The following is a 13,607-nucleotide window of genomic DNA, read 5'->3' as shown; positions in this document are numbered from 1 at the left end:
GGTGATGGTGGACAGTAGGTTGTAAATCTGTGTTGTAGCACCTCACACAATTATCTGCAGCCATTCCTCAGGTTTTCATCATTTTAATCCACCCTTTAGAGCTATTACTTAAATGATATAGACATGGGTGATATAATTAGAATGTGCTGTATCTGCCATTAATTTATAACATATGATAGGCTTATAGATGTCATAAAAATGTATCTTGAGAATGCTGTGAACTCTGTTTAACCCTGATGTTTCAGAAAAGTTTGATTTTTATGGCTGAAGTGTTCCATCACTGCAACAAGGTCTTTCTTTCTCCTAGAAAATATGCTTAAAATGAAAATTCAATTTTCTCTCCAAGCTTGATATTCTAGAATTGTTGTCTGCAAAGAAATACCATGTTGTTACTTCAAGCATCAATGTAGCTATCCTGACCTGGATTTGAATTCCTCTAGATCCAGAGATCCTTTAAGTTTAGGGACAGGAGATGAATTGATAAGATGAGAGTTAAATTTGTGCCTCTTGACCACATCCATGTTTTCCAGAACATTGTCACTGATAGCTGTGTGTGAAATACTGTCCATTTGTGTATTTGTCTCCCTCTTGTGGCTAAATAATTTTTATGCCTTCTATTTCGAAATAGCTGGGGATTTTATTCAGCTGAGATTACAGAAGTGATTTTTCTATACCTACTTGTTTCTCATAGATATTTTTCTCATATGCTTCCAACTAATGTGTGCACCAAGCTGGTACAATAGTGGCCATCTTCTTATTTACTGCCTAGAATTTGACATTCTCTAAAAATAAAATATTGAGTCAAGAGTTGCTGGTTTTCCAAAGAGCACTATATTTACTCTGAGTATTCCATGAACCCGCTTTCATCTGGTGACCCAAAATGCCAGCTAATAAGCTGCAAGAATAAAGTAGGTACTTCTGTATGTGCTTTGTGAGGAGGGAAGTGCTGAGGTTTCTAAGTGTCAAGATTTTGGTAGGTTGCACTGTTGGGCAAGAATGGCTGCATTAGTATGGCTCTTAAACAGTGTCAAGTAAGCTGGGAGTAAAACAAGTAGGAGTTTGCCATCTCTGCTCCTGCAGACTGTGTATAGAGTTCTTTCTGAGCTTCCAGAAAAAAGATTTTGTGACACATTTCTAGATTAAAAGGCCAGTAAAGCTGTCAGGTCCTTGAGAACAGAGTCACCTAACCTGAATGAAGAAGAATTTTTAAAAGATTTTTTTCTGTAGGTTTTCAATGAAATTTGGCAGCAAGGATGTAATTGCATATCAAACAAAACAATTTTATCTTAAAAATGCTGTGATGTCTTATAGAACAATCCATAGCCAAAAGGCATCTAGGGTTTTAATATGTAGCACTTTAATTTACTCATTCAGAGGAAGTTTTCTCTGAGGTGCTGTAATTCCACGTGGCGGTTGCTCTTCAGCAGTTCTGTGGTATGAATGTCCTGCTTTGTGCTTTGCTTTGCCCCACGGTTTCTGGTGGCAAGTCTTTCCTTGAATTTCTAGCATAGACCATGTTATTTGTACTTGAAGGGTCAGAGGTGAATTGGAGAAAGTTTGTCTCAGGCCATTTGCAGCCAATGGTTTTGAAAGACTAAAGCCAAAACTCCAGATTTTCTGCAGTCAAACACAGAAACAATTCAAAAACGTTTGAGTGCTTCCCGTGATGACTGGTAGAGCCAGGTGAAAGAATTTTTTTTTTTTTTTTCCCAAAGCTGAAAGGACTTTTCTACACGGTAAAAGCAGTCCTTAGCTTCTACACCTTGAAATTAATATATTTGTCCTGAAAAAAGAAAAGTGTTTCAGTGTGCCTGGGGAGGCTGTCAGCTCAGCACTAAGCCACAGCCATCAGAGGCGTGGGCACATCTTACTGAGTCTCCTCTCCAGTATGATATTACGTACCCAAGCTCTCCCCAGCTGCCTGTGATGCGAGTGTTTTCACAAGTTGTGCAGTCAGGTACTTGAATGCATTGAGGTTATACTTAGATCCTAGGCTTTGGAGAGAAAATGGGATCCAGTTCCAGCTGCAGCTGGCTCTTGTGTAAATGAAGAGCTGTACCAACCTTCAGACAACTGAACACCTCCCTGCCTTGCACTGGTAAATTCCAGGCAATGAACTTCCCATTTCCTTTAGTGAAATAGCTCATATCTCTGCAGTTATTGTGGTTTGCTGCTAGACTATTCTGGGTTTCCCCTCCACAGTTACGTTAAAACTGTGGTGTTACTCAAGCTTACAACAGAAGACAAGACATTTAACAAAAAAACCTGGTTTTATTTGTCCTCCTATCAAATTCCCCTAAATCAGACTATGGTGGAAGCACCTCAACCTTTTATAGTACTTGCTCTGTGAGATAGGGAGGAGGCAAACTCCAGCTCTAAATCTTCCTGGTGCCACCCTTGATGACAGAGAAAACAGGGTGCCAAAGTCTATTATGTGCTGAAAGGCCCCTAAGTGTTATTGTAAAGGGCTTCTGCAAGCCCTCCATACATTTTCATCTGAAGATTTTTAGGCTTGCAGTGCATGGGAAAAAAACTGGTGGAGTATTTGTAGTGTGCATCTGCCATATTTTATAGTAAAGAGTTCTTCCTGAGGAGCTCTCTTTTTTAATTATATCTTAAAATGGTATTAAATGTTGTCTCTCTTCATGCCAATTGCTGTTTGGTTGTAGTCACTGCAAGAGCTCTTGCTTGTTGGTACATCAATTTTCTTTTCATCGATGCTTTGCTTTTATGTTTGGACGGGAATTTGAAAGCATATAGGCTGAAGCAGGAAATATTGCTGAGGCTCACAGAATGATAAATTTCCCTTCTGATACAGGAGAGTCTAAGGAGGAATATATGTTTTGTTCCTTTTAAAAAGTTTTCCTTGCTAGATGATGTTTTGAAGCAGTGGGGGGGGGAACAAATTTTTACTTTTATGTGGTGAGGAGAGGAGGGTGTATGTGTGGGTTTGTTTTTTCTGCCTCTTAAAGTCTACCTTAAAGTGGATATTTTATTACCTGCTTCTCCTGACTTACGTATATTGGTAATTGAAGGAGAGTGCTGAACTGCTGGCCCAGTGCATTATTTGTGTTTTCTGAGTCTCTGGGATCTTGAAGGAGGTGATTATCCCAACAGCTGCCTCTTGGGAAATGCAAGGGGAGAGGGGAAATTGCCTAGTTGGGTAGATGGGCTCACCTCTGAAAGGTCATGAAGAGAACAAAATGCTGATGTATTGATACCTTGTGGACCCTTTCTTCCTAGCTTGACACAAAAGGGAGCTTTAAATTGAAAGAAGACTGTGCCACTGCAGAAAATAGTTCAGTTCATGTGTATTTCTGATCTTCTTGCCATCCAGGCAACATTGGCTTCTATAAATCACATCTTCCTTTTTTTTTTTTTTTTGATGTGACTCCTTTTCATTCTTTCTATAGATGTGCAAGAGGCAATGCCATTTACTGTAATCTCAGCTTATCTTGCTTAGCCTTTAAGCATGTTAATTTTGCAGTATTAAATCAGAATATTGTACTAGGATCATTCTTATTGGTGACCTTTTGCCTGCTTGACTAATGTAGATATCGCAAAAGCTGCAGTGCAGCTCTGTAACACAGGGATGATAGCTTCTAATGGGGATTATACAACAGCTAATACATTTCTTGGTATATTTGGTGTTTCTGAGACTGTCCTTCACAACATATTCAGTAATTTGCAACCCAGTATCATCTGCTTGTTTTTCAGCTTGAATTATGAGCTCACAATATGCCTCCAATCACAGAAACATGTTGGATTTTTACTTTAAAGCTGTATAATTTAGAGAATTTTACTTCTTTGTGAGTCTGGACAGTTATGTTTGCACTGAGTTTAAGCAGACTTGGTATGTGTTCTGTAATAAAGTCTGCATCAGGATTTAGATCTTTTACTTGCAGGAGTCAAATCTTTGTTGATTTAGTCAACTGTTTTAACTTACACTCGTGTTTTGCCCTCTCTTGTCCCACTCAGGTGTGTGCCATGGAGAGTAGTCTATAACTTCATTTTGTTCAAATGCTTTGTTCTCTTGCCACCTCCTGTGTGTTTGATTGCACACTACTACACTTTCAGAAGGAGGTATGATCCCACTTTAGGATGCTTCAACAGCCTGGTAGGCAGAACAGTCTCCTCTGAGTAAGGTGTGGGTTTGAGCCCTGGGCTCTGACTTCCCTGGTGAATGCTTTAGCTACAGGGCTATTGTATAAGTAGCTCCTTCAGGTGTTTGTGCTGAGGGTGGGAGGAAGGTGATGCCCAAGAGCTTTAGAGATGAGATGGTTTATCTTTTCCCTGGACTCCTGCTTCACTTAAAACACAGATCTGGGCTTTGAACTAGAGTGCAGTTGCAGGCCATTATCAGATTCAGGATGTGCATGAGTGTTTCACCTTGTGCTTTTGTCCTTATCCTTGAGACTTTGCTCCTCAAAGTCAAATGACAGTCCCCTCAAAACTGAGGGCTCAAATATCTGAGTAAAAAATGCAAGGGAAGGAAGGTGAAGGAAAGAAGAGATGTGTCTTTTAAAAGGACATGATATTCCTGTCTATTCAAAGAGAGCCATGCATGTAGTCAAGATGTAGAGAAAACAATTTCCATATTGTCAAGGGGCAGCCTCTAAAGCACAACATTCAGGAATAATTACAAAGTTCAATGTCAGCTGTAGGGAAAACTTATTTTGACAAGCCATGCATTTAAACCAATATAGATTAAACTTTTTTCTTCCTCATGTATATTGTATAACTGAAGACATTTTAGAAGGGGGAGCAGGGATGTGTGAAATATGGTGGACCATAAAGCATCTTGGGATTTCAGTAATTTATGATGAAAACAAATGTGATTGATGGAGTTACATGTCAGCTATAAGAAAGACCCTGAAGTACCTGCTGTAATTTGCTTGGAGACAGCCAGCTACAATGCACCTTGATCACATCTTGATAAGCAGGTGGTCAGGAGTAAAGAAAAGAGAAACTCTTTTTTCCTTTTTTAAACAGTCCCCATTTATTCACAAATTTGCGCCTGGAGCAGCTTTCATGTAAATAATTTCAGTATTTATTTCAGTTCAGGTTGATTAACAAGTTTACTGATTTAAAGGGAACACTTGACATTTAGCTGCAAAAATATGAGAAGCATGTTAAGTGCTGGTTGCTTGTTTCCATTACCCCTCAGGAACATTATAGGGATCTTGATGCTTTTTAGTGAAGTTGGTGTTTAGTGGGGACTACTTCCAGCATAGAATGTTCTCTGGACTCTCAACTGAGCAACTGTGTAAGATAAGTTGTTCTGTACATCTAATTCTAATGGAATCAATGGGGCTGTATATTTTACAGTACCATAGGATTTGTCCAATTGGCTACCTGCAGTCACTTCTGCCCATCTTGCATAAAAACAGATTAAACATTCCCCAGAGTCCAGTAGATTACTGTGAAGCAGTACAGTGGGAAAGATGCTTTGAGGAAAAAAGAATCTTATTTTCTCCTTTAAATGCCTCCAAATAAAAAGAATACATTTCTACCTGTCATAAATGAAACCCAAAATCCTCTTGACTACTACTATGTTATTTGTGACAGGTCTTGAATCATTTTTAAAACATAAATCTTCCAAGATTTCATCTCTGGTTTCTTGATACAATTTGCTTAATGTCACCAAGAATTAGTGCTGCTTACACAGTGTAATTTGCATTGTAACATTTTTGCAAATAAATTTAATTGTGAGAAGTGGAAAGTTTTAAGAGAATTTTTGGGCTTATGGTAGAACAGAGAAATCTAACAAGTATTTCATTAGGATTTACAAGGGCTTCAGTGTGAAATATCTCCTTTTTATTGATATTTTCCAGGTTTTAAATACTTCTCTAAAATAAGTACATTGCAGCTGATGTGTATGATATTGGACTTGGCGCAAGATTGCATTGGTAGAGAAGTTTTTTCTTTTATCTGTTGGCACTTTTTAATGTTTGCACTAATGTGTGAATTTTTGTGGCAAATAGCTGAAAAAATTTGGGAAGAAAAACACTTTGTCAGGTAATGAGTTATTTTCCATTTCTGAAATAAAAAAGATGTTTGAAAACTGTCATCCTTCTCTCAGCTGTGAACCTCCACACAGTACAGGGTTGTAGTGAAAGCAGCATCAGTGCTTGGGGCTTCTGCAGCCAGGTGCCACTGGCACCACACAGCAGCAGGAGCAGCAGCAGTGCCTGCAGACTGCATTGATCCCTGCAGTCAGTGTGAAACTTCTCTCACAGGACCAGGATGCTGTCCTGGCTTCTGGAGTCTGTCCTACATGTACCACCAAGTAGATGAGCTGTGTGAGGAAAAGGAGCTCCTTTATCTTAATAGTTTCCTTTGTGTGTTGTTATTTTGGCATTACAATCTGTTTACAATTATAAAGTGCCATTTTTCCTCTATAAGACCCCACTTTATATAGTGTGTAGGGGTGAGTGTACAATATGGTGTAATTCAATTTGTAGAAGTAGCTGTAAAACTGGTGTGTCCTGTCTCCAAGTGCTGATATAGAAACCTAAATAATGGTCTCCTATGCCTTGCTCTGGGTTTTGAATTTTTTTTCTTGTTGTGTAAAGGTGTTAGCTGTAAATCAGTAAGACCTATGGAAGCCAAAAGTGCTCTACTGATTTACAGATAACTGATTCCCAGAGAAAACTGGAAAGTAAATAGACATCCCAGCCTAAATTGTCACCTCCCAGTAAATTTTGACACTTGTGATAAGCAGTTTTCACATTCTGCAGCTCTGTTACCAACTCTATTACCAAAACTGCTTTTCTTATATACAATTGGTATATATGCATATGCAGCTACTATACAGCTTGTGTACCAAAATCATGCATGGGGAAAAATCATTTATGTTGCTATAAAATAATTTGCTTAATAATTATCTATTTTGACATACAGTTCATACAGGAATTGATTGTATTTCAGGGTGAGGATGCAAACATTCCAAAAGCTTTCTAACTGTTCTCTCTTTGTTACTTTTAAAATTCTTGTTGATTTGTGATTTAAATGTTTCTGAAATTCTGTTGAATTTACTCTAAATTTTGAATGTGATACATTAAGCTTTCAGAGTTTGGTTTGAAAGATTTGAGGGTAAAATGAGCGATGAAGAAGCAACCGTGCCATAGATTTGATGTTTGACCTTTGACTTTTCTGCACTCAAGTATTATAAAATGTGACGTGGAACATTGTCCATAGGTGTCCAATGGCTCTGACATAAAATGTGACGAAGCTGAAGTATCCTTATCTGCATACTAGTTTTTTTTTTTAATTTGCTGTAACCTCCTTCTGAATTATATTCTTTCTGAAGTCATATATACACTTGGTTTTGATTTTTTGTCTTATTTTGTGGTTTCAGATGTTTTTGTTTTTATTTGTTACTTTGTATTACCTTTTACTCATTATTAATAAATAGCATGCCAATTCTCATTCCATCCCAAAATGTCTCAGCTCTAGAAAGTATTTTGCTACAAAGATACTATGCAGACTGGGAAAGAAATTGCTGGGGACTCAAACTGGTATTTGAAGTACACCAACATATTAACAGATGTGGCTCTGAATGAGTGACTTGGAGCACAAGGCAATACATCTTCAGGAAAGCATGGGAGACTGTGATTAGCGATGGACTTTAAGTTAGTTGATAGTCCAGACAAGCCTGTTTTTATTATTGTGTGCCTAGCTGGATAGAGTTTCAGACCATTCTTGCCATGTCACACCTTTCTTAAAAAGAAATTTAAATTATTATGTGTCTTTTGCTATTACTCTTTCTAAAGATCTGCCTAGATTGTGACTTTGCTCAACTGGAGAGTTTCAAGCACTATTTTTGGAGTGCCTTTTTAGATAAGCAGGAAGGCAGGATGCAGACTTGGTGTGAGATGTAGGTTTGGGTGGCCAGATGAGCCTGGCTCCCAAATTTGCAGCTTATCCATACAAAAAGTGCCTGCAAGGTGCTGGAAACCTATGTCAGGATTATTTAACACAGAGAACAACCATAATGAACACTCAAAAACCAAGAATGGGATCAAGCCAAATGTAGTGATATTTGGAAAGTGTACGCAGTCTAAAATTTTGTAGAGTATCAAGGTTTCCATCCTGGTACTGGGATGATAGGGCTGTATTGCAGTCCCTGCCACTCATCAGTCTTTTTGTCTTTCCTAAAAAGAAAATTTGCACTTAAACCTCCCATGACTAGAGGTAAACTTAAAATTCAGCCCGCAGCTCTGTCAGAGTGGCTATAGCACTGTGCATTTGTTCACTGACCACAGCTGGCCAGTTGTGTCCTGCTAGGATGCTGCAGTCCCTCTAGCTGGCTGTGATTTAAGTTTCTTAAATATAAAAGTAAAAATACTAAAGTAATAACCTCAGAGTATAAAATATATTACTTTCACAGTAGAAGATCTAGCCCTTCTTAGTGTATGTCTCACGTTTGTGCCTGTGTCTAGTCACAACAATTGTATGTTTTATAGAGTGAATTATTTATCCACAGATTGTGTTTTCAATATAAATATTTCTGCTTTCTATTCAGCTCCCCTGTTGTTTGTGGTCTACTGTTTTTTGTGATGCCACTTGGCCAAACATTTTTTTTCACTATATAACTTCATGTGGAACAGATGAATGGACCACATCTATGACAAGTCAGCTGGTGTTTTTGTGGGAGCACTAATGTAAAGAGATGCTTTGTACAATAATTGGAAGTAGGAGTAGCAGATGTGAGGCTGTGTCTCCAGCATGGATGGTATTTAGCTTCCTGCTAAGCTAATAGTCTGTCTGTCTAAGGGTCTTGAGCCATTCCTTTTTGTCCTATTGTTTTTCCCCTCTCTATCATTTCACTTCCTCTCATTTAGTCATTGAGTTAAATTAAGTATTAGCTATCAAGGTTATTTGTGTTTTCCTTCCAGAGTCCCTTCTATTAGCATGTCCCATGCCCTACCAATGTAATCTGATGTTTCTTCTTGGTGTGTACTTACATGCACTCTCTCCCTGTGCAACTTTTTGTCCTTTTGATACTTAACACATTTACAGCATTTGCTTTACCAGGGAAATCCATCTTCCATGCTCCCTAGTACCCTCAGAGGAAAAGGGATACTGGTCATGCTTGTGTGTCCTTGTAACATTGACTTCACCTATTAAATTCTTCCAGGTGCTGAAGATACATTTCATATTGTCTGGATTTAGCTCTCCTACCAGTGTCCCTCTTAATAATTCCTTTTTTTTACGTTTAATTATGTTCCCATGCAATTGCTGTAGGTGGGTACAGCATATGTCTAGTTTGGATTCTCCTGCTCCCCTCTTTCCTGCTTTTTGGTTTCATTCTACAATGCCCTTCTGGCTCTTCCACCTCTCTCCTAGGTCATGCTTCCTTGTCTCTCCCTCTGGATTTCATTTGTATTCCAGGGTTTCCAAAGACAGGCAAAACAACTGCTTAGTGAGGTTAATAATGCCATAAGGAGGACAAATATCCTGGTTGTGCAGAAGGAGGGAGTGGTTTAAAGCTGCCGTTCTATAGAAAAGGCAGCTGGTGTAAGAAGATGCATGCTGTATGTCTGTTCAGTCCTATGTGATGCCATAAACTTTAGCTTGTACTTAAGCCCAACTCTGCTCTTTTTCTTTTTAAGTGTCTTATTGTCACTGCCAGAACAAATTTCTTAGACCGAACAGCAGTTCCCAGTTCTGCAATCCTCTTAAACCCCTGTTTAGCTTTTCATAGACAGCATCTCCATTAGATTTCTGCAGTTCTGGCATTGAATCAATACTTTTTATGAGTGCTCCCATTCCAGATGGATCCACTGAAGGCAAATGCTTCTTGAGATTTAAGATTATTACTTTGAATATCAGGTGCTACTTGTACCTGAACAGAAAGGATTGCTCTTTGTTTTCTCATTTACATATCGTTCAATCTAGGGTAGGTTAGTTTATCTCACATTAAAACTATTCAGTGGAATCAATGTGCAGATTCCAAACATCTGTGTCCTTGACAATAGCACACTGGTGTATCTTTCCTTGGATTGATGGCGTCCTGAGGGCAGGAGAAAATGATGTTTATGATATAAACTAAACAACAGCCTTTGAAGTGATTGTTCAGAAAGTACTGCAGGAAAAAGAAGAGGGAAGAAGCCCCAAGTGTAGTATATTAAAAGAATCTGGGCTTTTCAGAAAGCACAGTTGCTACCCTGTCCCTTCACTCATCAATAATTACGATATTTTCTTCTCTGCAAGATTAAGTGCCCCCCAGTAAAAGAACAGAGTAAGATCACAAATGTAAGCCCACCCTTGTCCTTGCTTTCTGGCTGCCTGCTATGTCAGCGAAGTCAGAGCAACTGTGTATTAAGGAACACATTGTCAATCCTGAGATCAGGGCCCCATTTTGCATAGCAAGTTTTAGCAGGTTCTAATCTGGAATATAAAATATGTTAACCTTTGAAATGTGTTATAAGTCATTACACAAAAATGCCACATTCTTGTGATGGAAGATGGTGTATTTTGTCTCATGCTGACTTGCAAGGGACTGCTTCACCTGCTAGGTATGCTACAACCAACTCTTCTTTTTTTCAAATTTTTTTTTTTTCCAAAACATATGTATTTGTATGGTGAAATTTTGTACACATCAGATCTGGGCTAAATGCACTTGAGCTATGCCTTACGTGTACTGGTATGTGAGTGTGGTACATGGGCCTTGAGATATCAGAATAAAGCATCTCCCTTCTCTGATTTTAGATGACTTTTATTTTGAAGAAAAGAGATGCATTTTGCATCAATATTTGATTTTTTTACAATGATGTGTCACTATAATTTTCCTTAACAACAATGTAAGGATGCAGATTTCTGTCTTGGTGGGTTGCTCTGTGTGCGGAGTTGCTTCCTAATGTTATCCTGTCTTTAATCCGCCAACCCTGACAGGGAAACATCACATTCCTTTTATCTGTCAGAATGAAATCCTCTTCTCTGAAGAGCTCCTGGGTTTCAATTTTAGAAGAAAAGATAAAAGCAAAAACAAAGTAGAGGTAGTAATTCAGACCTTTTCTGGTTAGGATTATCGATCACCCAGTCAAATATTAGATAATTTGACTTTTGTCGTTGAGATGGCATTGCCAAAGCCATTGGTATCAAAATAATTTCTTTTAAGTGCCAGAACTGTTGTGGATGAAAGAATTCCCCCCAGTGATATTCTGCTTCTGGTTGTTCTGGACTCTAATTTTCATTTCAGATGTATCGCTATGTTAGCACAGCTGTGTGACAGCATACTTGCATTCCTCAGGAATGGTGTGCATCACTTGTTTTGAAAGGGAAACACACTTCTTCAATGCTTTCAACTGAATTATAAACATCAAAAACTGGAATTATTTAATTTCATTCCTCCAATACTTCTGGAAAGGTAAATAGTAAAAAAAAATATAGTGTTCTGTTATTTTATGACAAATTACAATAATTCTATACTAAATTAGTCTGTGGATACAAACTTCAAGCATTGTGTAATTTGAACATTAATCCAAATACCCTTGCAAAAATATTTCTTCTTCACTTTGGAAATATAGTGTCAGCATCTGAAAGGGCTCTCTATAAGTAACTGCATTCTGAAATCAGCTGGTTATTGCACTTGCTCTGTTTGAGGTGGCATACCTCCTGCAGCTAGTAAAATTTCTCCCCCACCCATCCCTGTTCAATACTCCTGTTGGTCTTTGTTTTGCTGGAGTGTGGAGGCATACAATCAATGAGTTTGTCATGCTTTGTATTTTTATCATCTGCTCAGTTTACCATACAAAATTAAAGATCTTGCACAATCAACATGTGCTCTCATAAATAAACCTTAGGGTGAAGTGATGCTCTAGAGACAGTGGGGCTTGGATGTTTATAATTGGAAGCAGAGTCAGCTCCTTGACTTTCTATGACGTGCAGTGATTCCATGTCAGAAACAGTTAGTATGGACTTTATGTAGAGATCCAGCATGTGTGTAGGCCTCTAATGAAAAATTCTTCATAGATTTGTAACAAGTAGAAGCCAAATTTGACTGTGACTTGTGCAGTCGTGTAAATAAAAACCAAAGTTGTGGCTAACATTCTGGAGGGCAACACAGCATGCTTTATTTTGAAGCTGTGAAATCCATCCTCGCATCTGACATTTGTTACTGCTGGGATGAGAACACTCTCTTCAGGACACATGTGCAGCCACAGCTCAGGAATGCCACATGCATGGTGGGAGTTAGATCCCATCGAGTTTTTAACTCCTCCTACTGAAGAGTGAGCATACTTCACTCCTTCTAGTATTTGCAGAAGTCCACTCAGCATCTCTCTGCTTCAGGCCTTGCATTCCCCTCTGGTGTTGGAAATTGTGAGAGGAATGGAGATTTCAGGTAGTAAATGTCTCATTTACAAGTCCCCCTTTTATTTCCCAGTCTTATTTCTATTTTACATTGATTTTGAATTAAAAACCTAAACAGACTCAAAAAATAGAAGCAGCAGCTTTTTTCTATGTGTGTTGCTCCATTCTCATCATGGAGTTTGAACAGTACAACTGTACCTACAAATATTGTAAAACTAAGTACCTTTTAGGCTGAAGTGGAATTGGGAGGATTTTGGTACCTGCTTTTCCTGAATATTACTATCTTGGATTGAATTTTGTAAGATTTCTTCTTAGGGATTGCATCCCACACTCAACCATTAAACTGTATTGGGTCCAAATAAAATTTTAAAACAGTTAACGTGGAAATAATTGTACTGGGCAACAGATATCTGACATTTACTTTACTATGATTAGATAGTATTTTTCAGTTTGTATATAGTTTCTTTCAGCTTGGATATAACTCCTGCAGTAGACATACTAGAAGAAACTAATGCATGTAAGTTCTATTATTGCTCTGTTTTATATAGGTGTTAATCTAGTTTATTATATGTTTATACATTTATACTTCTATATTTTCTGTTACTATATATATATATATATATTATATTCTAGTATTGTTGCACTTAAAAAGACCATAAATTGATATTTTTCCTTAGGTTGCTGATTTGTAATTCCTGGAGTTATTGTGCTGCTAGCAACACAGGCTTCATTTATACCTGTTAGGAAGTCTGCCTTTTGCAAAGTGGATCATCTTGAACATCTCTAGGAATTCATACCAGACACATGCTAGCTGTGCTCCATTTTCCCCTTAATAATCTATAGTTTTAAAGCATCCTGAAGTCTTTGCACTCAGTTAATTAAGTTTATGTTTAAACTCAGTTTAAGTTAATAAACTTAAGCCTCATGGCACATTATATAAATTGAGAATTATAAAGTCATTTTGCAGAACTGTCCCTCTTACACTCTTGATGTGTTTTATCCCATAGAAATCCCACTTTAATCTTTGCAGTAGAGTCTCTCTCCAACACTGCTTCATCTCACTCCAAATTACACTTCATTCTTGTAAGGTTTACTCAGATCCTTCAACATCACTTACATCACTGGGTAAATTTTAGGAACCACATTACATTATTAGGATGAGAGGCCTGAAAGACATGCAGCTAGTAGCAGGGTACCAAATAGCACTGGTAATGGTAAACAGTGCAGTAGCATTATATATATATATGTTTATTTGTAGTTCTGGGTGTGGAGCATCCAGATCTTTTCAC

The 13,607-nt window shown here is 38.0% G+C and overlaps 2 long non-coding RNA genes across 12 annotated transcripts in view; one reads left to right on the top strand and one right to left on the bottom strand.

Annotated features, from left to right (window-relative positions):
- Positions 1-13,607, top strand: part of LOC146767044 (uncharacterized) — a 258,666-nt gene that overhangs the window by 109,596 nt on the left and 135,463 nt on the right. The window lies entirely within an intron of this gene.
- The window catches only part of LOC146767043 (uncharacterized), a 144,925-nt gene continuing 144,258 nt past the window's right edge, over positions 12,941-13,607 (bottom strand). For all 3 annotated transcript variants that reach the window (XR_014956299.1, XR_014956300.1, XR_014956298.1), the window contains one exon: positions 12,941-13,607. This exon is cut by the window's right edge and continues 64,644 nt beyond it. This is a non-coding gene — a long non-coding RNA (uncharacterized LOC146767043).

This window comes from Lonchura striata, chromosome 6 (assembly GCF_050655825.1).
Source record: "Lonchura striata isolate lonStrDom1 chromosome 6, ASM5065582v1, whole genome shotgun sequence".
NCBI classification, from domain to species: domain Eukaryota; kingdom Metazoa; phylum Chordata; class Aves; order Passeriformes; family Estrildidae; genus Lonchura; species Lonchura striata.
The sequence above is the reverse complement of the archived record's forward strand: the minus strand, read 5'-3'. Positions and strand labels throughout refer to the sequence as shown.